Below are 12,388 nucleotides of genomic sequence, written 5' to 3'. Positions count from 1 at the left end.
AAATTCACATACCGTAATATTCGTCACTCTTTTAAAGTTTACAATTCAGTGGTTTTTAGTATACAGGCAGTCCTCAGATTGCGAACGACTTTTGTTCCTAAGTCTCTCTTTACGTCGAATTTGTACATAAGTCGGAACAGTTAGGTATGGTTCATAGCTAACTCAAGTTAGTCAGATGTGTCTTAGTATATAATATATGGTGTACCTTTCTATGCATAAAAAACGTTAAAGAAACACTTTCAGATACACTAAAGCATCTTTAACATAATAATACATTAATAATAATAATGTTTTGATGTGCATCGCCTGTTGTTATTATGAACCATTGTATGTACTTCAAATTTTCAATATTATAGGCTTTACAGGGTTGGTTCTAACTATGGGTTGTACATAAGCTGGACACTTATAACTTGAGATCTACCTGTATTCACAAAGTTGTACAGCCATCACCACTAATTCCAGAACATTTTCATCACCCCCAAAAAGAAATCCCATACCCATTAGCAGTCGCTATCTATTGCCCACTCTTGCCAACTCCTGGCAACCACTAATCTACTTTCTTTCTCTATGGATTTACTGTTCTAAACATTTCATATAAACAGAATCATACAATATTTGGCCTTTTGGATCTGGCTTCTTTCGCGTAGCATAGTGTTTTCAAGGTTCATCCATGTTGTAATATATATCAGTACTTCACTGATTTTTATGATTGAATAATATTCCACAATATGGATACGCCACGTTTTGTTTATCCATTCATCTGCTGGTGGATATTTGAGTTGTTTCCACTTTTTTTCTATTATGAATAATGCTGCTATGAACTTTCACGCACAAGTTTTCGTGTGAACGTGTTTTCATTTCTCTTGGTATATACCTAGGAGTGAAATTGCTAACTTGATGTTAAGTTTATGTTAACTTTTTTTTTATGTTAACTTTCTCGTGAGCTTTTTGAGCAACTGCAAAACTGTTTTCAAAAATAGTTGCACCATTTTACATTTTTAGCAGTGTTTATGAGGGTTTCAATTTCTCCCCTCCCCTGCCCGCACTTGCAGTCTGTCTTTTTTATTACACTTATCCTAGTGGGGGGAAAGTAGTATCTCATTGTTGTTTTGATTTGTATTCCTCTAACAGATAATGATGTTGAACATCTTTTCATGTGCTTATTGGTCATTTATATATTTTCTTTGGAGAAATGTCTACTCAAATCCCTTACCCACTTTTAAATTGGTTGATTTGTCTTTTCGGAGCCATGGTGGTGCAGTGGTTAAGAACTTGGCTGCTAACCAAAAGGTCAGCAATTCAAATTCACCAGCCACTCCTTGGAAACCCTACAGGGCACTTCTATCTACTCTGTTCAATAGAGTCACTATGAGTCAGAATCAACTCAACAGCAAGGCAGCGGGTAAGAGTTTTTAAAATACAGACGGTCTTCGGGTTACGAACATTCCACTTACATACAACCCATAGTTAGGAACCAACACCTATGAAGCCGATTATATTAACAATTCAAGTTACATACAATGGTTCATAATAACAAACAGGCACTACTTTGAGACATGCCATCAAAATATTATTATTATTACTGTATTATTATGTTAAAGATATTTTAGTGTATCTGGAAGTGTTCCTTTAATATCTCTTATGCATGGAAAGGTACACTATATACTATATACTAACACAAACATTTGACTAACTGATGTTAGATACGAACAATACCTAACTGTTGCGGCTTATGTACAAATTCAATTTAGAGATGGATTTAGGAACAGAACTTGTTCGTAATCTGGGGATTGCCTATATTCTGAATACTAGAACTTTATCAAGTATATGATTTTGTAAGTATTATCACCAAGTTTGTGGGTTTCCTTTTCACTTTCTTGATAGTGTCCTTTGAAGCACAAACATTTTTAATTTTGATTAAGTCTGGTTCATCTATTTTTTTTGGTTATTGTTGCTTGAGATTTTGGTGTTATATCTAAGAAACCATTGCCAAATCCAAGATCACAAAGATTTACTCCCAAGTTTTCTCATAAGAATTATATAGTTTTAGTTCTTACTTTTAGATCTTTGATCCATTTTGGGTTAATGTTTGTATATGGTGTGAGGTATGTGTCAACTTTATTCTTCTGCATGTAGATATCCTCTTGTTCTAGCACTGTTGGTTGAAAAGACTATTCTCTCCCAGTGAATTGTCTTGACACCCTTGTCAAAATCCATTGACCATAAATGTGAGAGTTTATATCTCCACTCTCAATTCCATTCTATTGATTTATATTTCTATCCTTACGCCAGTACCACACAGTCTTTGTTACTGTAGCTTGGTTTTGAAATGAGGAAGTGTGAGTCCTCCAACTTTGTTCTTTTTCAAGATAGTTTTGGCTGTTCAAGGTCTGTTACATGTTCCTATGAGTTTTAGGATCACTTTGTCAATTTCCGCAAAGAAGCTACCTGTGATTTTGATAGGAATTGCATTGAATCAGTGGGATAAATCAGAGATTATTGTCATTTTAACAATATTAAGTCTTCCAATCCATGAACATGGGAGTCTTTCCATTTACCATATTTTTATGCAAATAATGCACGCACCCTGTTTTTGTTTGCTGGCCCCGCCCTTCCCCTGTGAGGCACCTTCACAAGTGCTGCCATGCCAATCTTACTCCACATGTTGCTGTAAAAAAAATTAGCATGGTGCACTTACAAAAGTACCTCATGGGAGAAGAGCACAGCTGGCAAACGAACACAGAAAGCGTGCATTATTTGCATAAAACATGGTACTTAGATCTTCTTTAATTTTTTTTCAGTTATGTTTTGTAGTTACAAGTGTACAAATCTTACACTTCTTTTGTAAAATTTATTCCTAAGTATTTTACTCTTTTTGATGCTATTGTAAATATAATTATTTTCTTAATTTCATTTTCAGATTGATCATTGCTTTGTTATTGTTAGTTGTCATCAAGTCAGCTCTGACTCATAGCAATCTTATGTATAACTGAACAAAACATTGCACAGTCCTGTGCCATCCTCACAACTTTTCTTATGTATGAGCCCATTGTTGCAGCCATGGTGTCAATCCATCTATTTAAGGGTTTTCCTCTTTTTTCGCTGACCCTCTGCTTTATCAAGCATGATCTCTTTCTCCTGAAGTTGGTCCTTCCTGATGACATGCCCAAAGTAAGTGAGATAAAGTTTCACCATCCTTGCTTCTAAGGAGCAACCTGGCTATACTTTCTCCAAAGTAGATTTGTTCATTCTTCTGGCAGTCCATGGAATATTCAGTATTCTTCACCCACACCACACTTTGAATACATCAATTCTTCTTCAGTCCTCCTGTTTCATTGTCCAGCTTTCACATGCACATAAGGAGATTGAAAATACCATGGCTTGGGTCAGGCATACCTTAGTCATCAAAGTGACATCTTTACTTTTTGACATTTTAAAGAGTCTCTTGCAGCAGATTTGCCCAACACAATACATCATTTGATTTCTTGACTGCTGCTTCTATGGGCATTGATTCTTGATCCAAAAAGAATAAAATCCTTAACAACCTCAATTTCTTCACCATTTATCATAATGTTATTTATTGGACCAGTTGCAATGATTTTTGTTTCCTTTGGGTTCAGGTGTAATCCATACTGAAGGCTATAGTCTTTTACCTTTGTTATTAAATGCTGCGGGTCATCTCCATTTTCGGCAAGCAAGGTTGTGTCATCTGCATATCTCGGTTTGCTAATGAGTCTTCCTCCAATTCTTTTCTTCTTCACATAGCCCAGCTTCTTGAATTATTTGGCCACCATATTAAATAAGTAAGGTGAAAGATTACAACCCTGCTAACTCATTATTACTAATGTAAAGAGAAGTTATTGATTTTTAAAAAGTTTTTATCTTATACCAGTCACTCTGCCAATTATTTTTTTAGTTCTAGTATTTTTAATTGAGTCATCTAAGATCTAGGTATACAATTGTATGCAAATAAAAATAACTTTGCCTTTTGTAGAATTTAAAATTCTCACTTATTTTTATTATTACATAGTTATAACCTCCTAAAGACTGCTGAATAATAGTGGTGATAGTCATTTACATGTTGTTTAAATTGTATTTGATTTTGAAAATTTTGTTGCTAATGTAGATTTTATTACAAAACAGGAAAGTAAGCTATATTCCTTTAGGATACCATGACAATTATATTTGGAAGATACAGTAGTGAATAATGCCCTGAAAGCAGAGTAAGTCTGAGTCTCCCCGGGAGAGAAATAGAGACTTGAAGAAATTTTCATTCCTTAAATTCTTAAAGAAACGATAGGAGAGAGGAGCCAGGAAGAAACTGATATATTCAAGATGGCAAATTAAGAGTTCAAAGATTAGGAACAGCTGGGGAGAAAAAGAGACCAGAGATCTTCAGAAGGCAGGATATTCTTGGGCCAGAGCCAAAAACACCAGCTGGGAGATGAGCACTATGTCAAAACAGTTTTATGCAGAAGCCAAAGAGGGAATCTGAAGTTCTGATAGAAAAGAATCTTGACAATTAATAGAAATTATTGACAAACAGCTTCTAGAACAAAGTTTTTATGCTTTCAAATACTGAGTTGTCATCTTTGTGTAGTATGGTGAAGTCCTTTGCCTAGCACAGCGCTGTATAGAGGTGGTGTTCAAAAACTATTTGTTGAATGAACAGACAAGGAGAGAGAAAAGTAACAGCATCTCAAAAGCCAAGGAAAAAGGGGCAAAGTCTAATAATACTGAACTAGGTAACTTTTTGTTGTTGGAAATATACACAGCTAAATATACACTAATTCAACAATTTCTATGTGTAAAATTCAGTGACATTGATTACATACTTTAAGTTATGCAACCATTCTAATCTTCCTTTTCCAATTGTTCCTCCCCCAGTAACATAAACTCACTGTCCCCTAAGCTTCCTGGCTAATCTTCCCAGTTGCTGTTGTCAACTTAATCCCATATAAATAGCACGATGCTTAAGGCAGACAATTCTTTACAAATTAAGCTAAACTACTGTTTGTGCAGAAGACTTCAAGGGAACTAAAAACCAAAAAACAAACCCATTGTCTTCTAGTCAATTCCGGCTCATAGCTACCCTATAGGACAAAGCAGAACTGCCCCATAGGGTTTCCATGGAGCGCGTGGTGGATTCGAACTGTCGACTTTTTGGTTAGAAGCCAAACTCTTAACCACTACACCACCAGGGTTTCCTCAGGGGAACTAGGTGACTTTTTTAAGTCTTTTTTTTTTTTTTTTAAGTAAACATTTTATTGAACTATACATACAGAAAATACACAAATAATACAGTTCAACAAATTATCACCCCCATATACCCACTCCTGAGGGCAAGAAACAGAACATCACCAGTTCTCCAGAAGTCCCCCTTGTACCTCCTCCCAACCACTACGTCCTCTCAAGGGTAATCATATAAAATAACAAAGATTAGTTATACCTACTTTTAAACATTGTATAAATGGGGTCATACAGTAAGTACTCTTTTGTATCTGACTTCTTTTGCTCTACATTCTGTTTCTGAGATTCCTCCATTTTGATGCATGTAGCAGTAATTTGTTTATTCTCATTGCCATATAGTATTCCATTATATGAATATACCACAATTTTCTTATCCATTCTACTGTTGATGAAAATTTAGGCTACTTCTGGTTCGAAACTATTATAAATAGTGGCACTAGGAACATGTTAGTACAAGTCTTTAGATGACATACATAAGTATTTCTGCAGGGTACTCGCCAAGGAATGGAATTGCTGAATCACAGCTATTAGTATATTCAGCTTTAATAGATACTACCAAATGTTTTCCAAGTGGTTGTACCAACTTACACCCCTATTAACATTATATAAGAATTCCGGTTGCTCTACATCTTTGCCAACCATTATTGTTGTCTTTTACTTTTTAGCCATTCTGGTGGATGTGAAGTGGTACGGCACTGTAGTTTTAATTTGCATTTCCCTGACGGCTAATGAGGCTGCAAAATTAAATCATGTCCACTACAAAAATCCTAAAATACTAAGGTATAAAAAGTAAAAAACCATTGCCATCGAGTCAATTCTGACTCATAGCGACCCTATAGGACAGAACAGAATAGAACTGCCCCATAGGGTTTCCAAGGAGCAGCTGGTGGATTCAAACTGCTGACCTTTTGGTTAGCAGCCATAGCTTTTAACTGCTGCACTACCAGGGCACAGATAATCATTCTTAACACTTTAGTATATATCCTAGAGATAATTTTCTATGAATTTAAAAGAGGGGTAACTTGGGTATGGTAGGTATTGCACTGGCCCTGGGCGGGTGACACCACTGAGCAGTTTCTATTAACCCAGTACAGCCAGCTGCATATCTACTGAAAATGGTGCCTATAGCAAGCACTGAAATTGCACCCCTACCCAAACATCTGACACACCTCTTTTAGATAACTTTACCATAATCTCAGCTCAAAAAATACAAGTCAAGGTCATTAATCTTGTAATTAACACATTACCATGCTTGAGGAAGGATATTGGGCCTTAATGAGTTAATAGAAACTGATCATTGGCTCCACGCACCCAGGGCCAGTACAATACCCTAGATATGCCACCGATTTACAAATATGTGTGTATAATACGTATATATGTATATGTGTATATATTTATACCCACCACTCTTTTGTCAGTTTGTCGTACTGTGGTGGCTTGCAAGTTGCTATGATGCTGGAAGCTATGGCACCTGTATTTCAAATACCAGCAGGGTCAACCATGGTAGACAAGATTCAGCAGAGCTTCCAGGCTTCCAGACTAAGGCAGATTAGGAAGAAGGACCTGGCAATCTACTTCTGAAAAAATTGGCCAGTGAAAACCTTATGGATAGTAGCAAAATATTGTCTGATATAATGCTGGAAGATGAGCCCCTCAGGTTGGAAGACGGTCAAAATATGACAGGGGAAGAGCTGCCTCCTCAAAAGTAGAGTGGACCTTAATGATGTGGATGGAGTAGGGCTTTCAGGACCTGTACATAAACCAACAGGCAGTTGTTCAAACAGAACAAGAAGATACTGCGTGGTTTAAAATCAAGAAAGGTGTGCTTCAGGGTTTTATCCTTTCACCATACTTATTCAATCTGTATGCTGAGCAAATAATCCAAGAAGCCAGACTACGTGAAGAAGAACACCGCATCAGATTTGGAGGAAGACTCAACAACCCGTGACATGCAGATGACATAACCTTGCTTGCTGAAAGCAAAGAGGACTTGCAGCACTTATGATGAAGATCAAAGACTACAGACTTCAGTATGGATTACACCTCAACATAAAGAAAACAAAATCCTCACAACTGGACCAATAAGCAACATCATGATAAACAGAGAAAAGATTGAAGATGTCAAGGATTTCATTTTACTTGAATACACAATCAATGGCCATGGAAGCAGTAGTCAAGAAATCAAAGATGTATTGCTTTGGCCAAATCTGCTGCAAAAGACCTCTTTAAAGTGTTAAAAAGCAAAAACGTCATCTTGAGGACTAAGGTTCACCTGACCCAAGCCATGGTATTTTCAATTGCCTCATATGATGTGAAAGCTGAACTACAGATAAGGCAAACTGAAAAAGAATTGACTCCTTTGAATTATGGTCTTGGCAAAAAATATTGAATATGCCATTGTCATAGACTGAATTGAATTCCCCCAAAAATGTCTGTCAACTTGGCTAGGTCATAATTCCCAGTATTGTATGATTGTCGTCTGATGTGATTTCCCTATGTGTTGTAAATCCTATCACTATGAAGGAATGAGATGGATTAGTGGCAGTTATATTGACAAGATATAAAAAAGAGAAGCAAACAGAGAGACATGGGAACCTCATACACCAAGAAAGCAGCTCCAAAAGCAGAGCACGTCCTTTGGACCCAGGGTTCCTTTGTGGAGAAGCTCGTAGTCCAGGGGAAGATTGACGACAAGGACGTTCCTCCAGAGCTGACAGAGAAAGACTTCCCCTGGAGCTGATGCCCTGAATTTGGACTAGTAGCCTGCTAGACTGTGAGAGAATAAATTTCTCTTTGTTAAACCATCCACCTGTGGTATTTCTGTTATCGCAGCACTAACTGACTAAGACAGCCATCAACTGCCAGAAGAAAGAATAAATCTGCCTTGGAAGAAGTATAGGCAGAATGCTCAGAAACAAGGATGGTAAGACTTCATCTTATGTATTTTGGAAATATTATCATGAGGGACCAGTCCCTGGAGAAGGACATCTTGCTTGGTAAAGTAGAGGGTCAGCAAAAAAGAGGAAGACCCTCAACAAGATAGACACAGTGGCTGCAAGAATGAGCTCAAATGTAGCAATGATTGTGAGGATGGTGAAGGACGGGGCAGTGTTTTGTTCTGTTGTACATGGGGTCACTATGAGTCGGAACAGACTCAACAGCACCTAACAGCATATATTTATATACACACACACACATATATAATCACGCTATGCGTTATACGGAGCCCTCGTGGCTCAGTGCTTAAGCATTCAGCTGCTAACCAAAAGGCCAGCAATTCAAATCCACCACCCACTCCTTGGAAGCCCTACGGGGCAGCTCTCCTCTGTCCTATAGGGTCACTATGAGTTGGAATCAACTCGACGGCAGTGGGTTTGGTTTTTTGGTTTTTATGTGTTGTAAAGGAGCCCTGGTGGTGCAGTGGTTAAGTGCTTGGCTGCTAACCGAGAGGTGGGCGGTTTGAACTCACCAGCCGTTCCACAGGAGAAAGATGTGGCAGTCTGCTTCTGTAAAAATGTACAGCCTTGGAAACCCTATGGGACTGTCCTACTTTGTCCTAGAAGGTCACTATGAGTTGGAATCAACTTGACGGCAATGGGTTTTTGTTTTTGGTTATGTGTAGTATTTGACATATTGCTTTTTTCACTTAATAAATCTTGTACATCTTTTCTCTTCAGAACCTATAGAGCTACCTCATTCTTTTTGCTGACTGCTTTGTATTCCAATGTATAATGTGAGGATGGTGTTCTATGAATGTAATCTTTATCTTCCCTGGTCTTTTCCCCCTTGGGTGGTGAAAATGCATGGAGAACATGAGACTATATAATGCAAAAGCAGTTTTTCTCAAAGAGGAGTTTGTGGAATCCTAGGTTTCCACAGACAGACTCTTGCGGGTCCACAAATTTTCTTTATAAAGTGAAATTTTATGCTTTCATTTTTTAGATAATCTAAAATGTGATTGTCAGCATTATCTGGGTCATCTGAATGACCAGCTTCTAATCAAGTATTTCCAACCTGTGTTGGTGCCCACTGTGTTTATGATTGCGATAATGTCAAGTCAAGGGGTAACATGAGAAGAATGAAGGCAAACCTAATTAAGTTTGCTGCAAGTGCAGGCGAAATGACGTCATGGTGTACTGTAGGAGTGAAGGTTTTTAACTAATTTAAATAAAGAAAAGTGGTGGCAGAACTGAATCATCACAGTAGAAAGCAGCTAAGTCAAAAGTATCTGTGGGGCATAATCAGTAGTATAAGTACTCACAATGAGGGCATGTACTTTCTTTCAGAAAGATCACAATGATGTGAACCACACAAATTCCATAGGTTTTAATAGTTTTGTTTGAAAGTAGTTTATAAATTTGTTTTAAGGTCTATCGCTGCCTATGTAAAAATTAAAACTATAGTTTATAGCAGGAAGAAAGAAAAAAAAAAGAGAGTCTATAGCTCCCTCAAGGGATTTGGTTTCTTGATTTAGAGGTTTAGGGTCATAGTTTCACAAGACATCCCAGTTAATTGGTTTAGTATTTTCTTTAGCGTTTCTAATCTACTTCCTAGTTTGCTGCATAGTGCCTGAGGTTTTAAAAGCCTGTGAGTGGCCATCCCAGGCACAACAACTGTTCTACATTTATCTGGAGCAACCGAGGAAGGAGAGTCAGGAACAAGTGGAAGATATGGGATGCGTGGCTAATTGCCTCCATGAACAACTGCATCATTTGTCATGAGACCAGAAGAACTGAATGGTGCCCGGCTACCCTTACTGAAAGTTTCTTATCAAAGATTCTATAGCAGAATCCTGATCTAAAGCGGGGGAAATGCAGAATAGATTTTCAAATTCTTATGGGATCCAGACTTTCCACAGCAATGGAGGCTGGAGGAACCCCCAGAACTACTGCCCTGAGATTATCTTTAACCATAAACCAAAAATATCCCCCAAAGTCTTCTTTAAATCTAACAATAGTTTAGTTTAACTAGTAAGGAATGTCTGACTTGAGTATTGTGTTCTTTTAAGAACTATTTACATGGAATCAAACTGACAACAGTAATTTGAAAAATTAGATTGGAAACTTAGGGAGCAGTGATCTTATATTAATGGGGGAGGAACAATTGGTGAAAGGAGAGTGAAAATGGTTGCACAACTTGAAGAATGTAATCAATGTCCTTGAATTGAACGTGTAGTAATTGTTGAATTGGTGTTTGTTCTGCTGTGCATACTCTCAACAACAAATAAATTGTTTTTTTTATTGTACTTTAGGTGAAGGTTTACAGAAAAAATAGTTTCTCATTAAACAGTCAGTACACATATTGTTTTATGACATTGGTTAACAACCCCACGATATGTCAACACTCTCCCTTCTCAACTTTTTTTTTGATGAAAATATACATAGCCAAAGATACACCATTTCAAAAATGTCTACATGCACAATTCAGTGATATTGATTACATTCTTCCAGTTGTGCTGCTATTCTCACTTTAGATGAAAGTTTACAGAACAAAATAGTTTCTCATTAAACAGTACATGTGTTGCCCTATGACAATGGTCAACAACCCCACTACATGTCAGCATTGTCCTTACTCAACCTTGGGTTCCCTATTACCAGCTTTCCTGTCCCCTTCTGCCTTCTAATCCTTGTCCCTGGACTGCTGTGCCTCATTAGGTCCGTTTTGTTTTATGGGGTTGCCCAATTCTCGGCTAAAAGATGAACCTCGGAAGTGACTTCACCACTGAGCAAAAGGGTGTCTGGGGGCCATACTCTCCGGGTTTCTCCAGTCTCCTTTTGGCCAATAAATCTGGTCTTTTTTTTTTTGTGAGTTAGAATTATGTTCTACATCCTTCTCCAGCTCTGTCCAGAACCCTCTGTTGTGATCCCGGTCAGAGCAGTCAGTGGTGGTAGCCGGGCACCATCTAGCTGTACTGGACTCTGTCTGGTGGAGGCCTTGGTAGCTGTGGTCCATTAATTCTTTGGACTAATCTTTTCCTTGTATCCTGTTCTCTTCATTCTCCCTTGCTCCTGAAGGGGTGAGACCAGTGGAGTATCTTAGATGGCTGCTCACAGGTTTGTAAGACCCCGGACGCTGCTCACCCAGGTAGAATGTAGAACACTGTATTTATAAACTGTTATGCCAGTTGAGCTAGATGTTCCCCAAGACCATGGTCCCCACAGCCCTCTGCCAGCAATTCAGTCCCTCAGGGAGTTTGGATGTGTCTATGGAGCTTTCATGACCTTTTCTTGTCCAAGTTGTGCTAGCTTCCCCAGTATTGCGTACTGTTTCACCCTTCACCAAAGTTACCACTTACCTATTATCTATTTAGTATTTTCCCCTCACCCCCCACCCCTAGTAACCAACAAAGATTGTTACTTTTTTCAACAACAAATAAATTTAAAAAAATTTTTTTAATTTAAAAAGGGTTTATAACTAGTTTTATGTTCACACATTTCAAAGTCACATTCTTTGAAAAATAATTTAAATTAAAAATCAATATCACTTATCAAAGATTTCCATACATTACTCAAGTTTGAGAAACACTAGCCTAGCAGTTAGCTGGATGTAGAAGCCCCAGACCAGTTTCATCATTTTGGGAAAATATCAGCACTAACAGTCAAATAGGCCTTTGGCTAGCTGGAGAACTTCTGTTGTTGGACTTAACTGTGAATTCATATATAAATGTTTTTCTACTCCAAAGTCAGAGAAGAATGATTCCTAAAAAAAAAAAAAAAATGAGCATATTAGAAAGACTGAGGGCCTAGGAACTAGGTTAGTTTTGCTTCCTGACCTGGCTGTACCATTCATGAGGCTTTGCTATCTCTTCTGCAGTCTAGGGGTTGATAATAATTCGAAATGTGCATATTTGCTGTAAGGACTGTATTTAACATAGTTAAAGCATCTGGAGCATATTAGTGGTATTCAGTGACAGCCCCTGACGTTACAGGGACACTTGAGCTGCAAGTTTTTGGCGTGTTCCAGGAGCATTATGTGATGCCTAAGTTTCTTATACGCTTGGGGAAATATTGTAAACTGGGCAACCCAATATTACACATATGATTAAAGTAGTCCTTTCTGATGCTATTATAACACATTGCCGTCGTCGAGTGGATTCCAACTCATGGCGACCCACGTGTTACAGAGTAGAACTGCTCCA

General features: G+C 37.9%; 1 long non-coding RNA gene across 1 annotated transcript in view; it reads right to left on the bottom strand.

Moving 5' to 3' along the window:
* Positions 1-11,930, bottom strand: part of LOC111820327 (uncharacterized) — a 71,427-nt gene extending 59,497 nt beyond the window's left edge. The window contains exon 1 of the long non-coding RNA XR_002823884.1: positions 11,897-11,930. This is a non-coding gene — a long non-coding RNA (uncharacterized LOC111820327). The remainder of the gene's footprint in view (positions 1-11,896) is intronic.
* Positions 11,931-12,388: the final 458 nt, after the last annotated feature.

This window comes from Trichechus manatus, unplaced genomic scaffold, assembly GCF_000243295.1.
Source record: "Trichechus manatus latirostris isolate Lorelei unplaced genomic scaffold, TriManLat1.0 scaffold00034, whole genome shotgun sequence".
NCBI classification, from domain to species: Eukaryota; Metazoa; Chordata; class Mammalia; order Sirenia; family Trichechidae; genus Trichechus; species Trichechus manatus.
This window is presented reverse-complemented; position numbering and strand designations above follow the sequence as displayed.